This window comes from Nicotiana attenuata, unplaced genomic scaffold (assembly GCF_001879085.1).
Source record: "Nicotiana attenuata strain UT unplaced genomic scaffold, NIATTr2, whole genome shotgun sequence".
NCBI lineage: Eukaryota > Viridiplantae > Streptophyta > Magnoliopsida > Solanales > Solanaceae > Nicotiana > Nicotiana attenuata.
The window spans coordinates 20,721-22,792 of record NW_017674335.1 but is presented as its reverse complement, the minus strand read 5'-3'; positions in this window follow the sequence as shown (position 1 = coordinate 22,792).

Genomic DNA, 2,072 nt, shown 5'->3' with positions numbered 1-2,072 from the left:
TCTCGAGTTATCAGTTATTGTTCACGCCTTGAAGATCTGGCGTCATTATTTGTTCAGTGTTCCTTGTGAGATCTATACTGATCACCAGAGTTTGCAGCACTTATTCAAGCATAAGGATCTTAAGTTGCGTTAGTGGAGGTGGTTGGAGCTACTTAAAGACTATGATATCACTATATTATACCACCTGGGGAAGGCCAATGCAGTGGCGAACACCTTGAGTCGCCGGATGGAGAGTTTGGGGAGTTTGGCATATCTTCCGGCAGCTGAGAGGCCCTTAGCCTAGGTTGTCCAGGCCTTAGCTAGTCAGTTCGTGAGAATGGATATTTCAGAGCCTAGCCGGGTATTCACTTGTGTGGTTGCTCGATCTTCTCTTTATAACGGTATCAGAGAGCGCCAGTATGATGATCCCCATCATCTAGTTCTTCAGGATAGGGTTTGGCGAGGTGATGCTAGAGATGTGATTATTGGTGATGATGGCGTCATAAGGATGCAGGGTCGGATCTGTATGCCCAATGTGGATGGGCCTCGGGAGATGATTCTTGAGGAACACCACAGCTCGCGATACTCCATTCATCCGGGGTGCCACGAAGATGTACCAGGATTTGAGACAACACTATTGGTGGAGGAGGATGAAAAAGGATATAGTTGGGTTTGTGGCCAAGTGTCTCAACTGTCAGTACGTTAAATATGAGCTTCAGAGACCGGGTGGATTACATTAGAGGTTAGAGAACCTAGAGTGGAAGTGGGAGCGGATCACTATGGACTTTGTAGTTGGGCTTCCACGAACTTTGAAAAAGTTTGATGCTATTTGGGTGATCGTGGATCGGCTGACCAAGTCAGCTCATTTTATTCCAGTGTTGACCACTTATTCCTCTGAGATATTGGTTGACATTTATATCAGAGAGATCGTCCGCCTTCACGGTATTCCAGCATCCATCATTTCTGATAGAGGTACACAGTTCACATCAAGGTTCTAGAGAGCCGTACAGCAGGAGTTGGGTACTAGGGTGGAGCTGAGCACAACCTTTCACCCTTAGATGGACGGACAGTCCGAGCGCACGATCCAGATTCTTGAGGATATGCTCCGTGCCAGTGTGATGGAGTTTGGAGGGTCATGGGCCCAATACTTGCCACTTGCAGAGTTTGTCTACTACAACAGTTACCTGTCCAGCATCAGATGGCACCTTATGAGGCCTTGTATGGTAGGCGGTGCAGGTCCCCAGTGGGTTGGTTTGAGCTGGGCGAGACCCGATTGTTAGGTACAGATTTTGTCCAGGATGCCCTGGATAAGGTCAAGGTGATTCAGGAGAGACTTGGCACAGCCCAGTCCAGGCAGAAGAATTACGAAGACCGGAAGGTTCGTGATTTGGCATTTATGGTTGGTGAGCGGAGGGTCTTGCTTCGGGAATCGCCTATGATGGGCGTCATGAGATTCGGGAAGAAGGGCAAGCTGAGCCCGAGGTTCATTGGTCCTTTTGAGATATTGCAGCGTGTTGCAAAGGTTGCTTATGAGCTCGCCTTGCCTCCCAGCCTAGAAGGACTTTATCCGGTATTCCACGTTTCTATGCTCCAGAAGTATCACGGTGATCCGACTCATGCATTGGATTTCAGCTCAGTCCAGTTGGACAAGGATCTATCTTATGTTGAGGAGCTAGTAGCCATTTTGGACAGGCAGGTCTGAAAGCTTTGGTCAAAGAATATTGCCTCAGTGAAGGTCCAATGGAGGGGTTATTCGGTCGAGGAGGCGGCTCGGGAGACCGAGCAGGATATGTGCAGCCGTTACCCTCATCGTTTCACAGCGTTAGGTATGTATTTTTACTCGTTCGAGGATGAACGATTGTATTAACAGAATGTAACGACCCGGCCGGTCGTTTCATTAGTTAGAGCCCCGATTCCCTAATAACTGTTTTCCCAACATTTATTTCTGCTATTGGGATTTGCCGGAGTGATCGGCCGTGAAATTCGGAGAGTTTGGGACAGTTAGTCCCTAGATGTGAGTTTAAGTCTTTGAATTTCGACCGCAGTCGGAACTGCGTGAAGACGGTTTTGGAATGGAATTCTGTCAGTTCCTT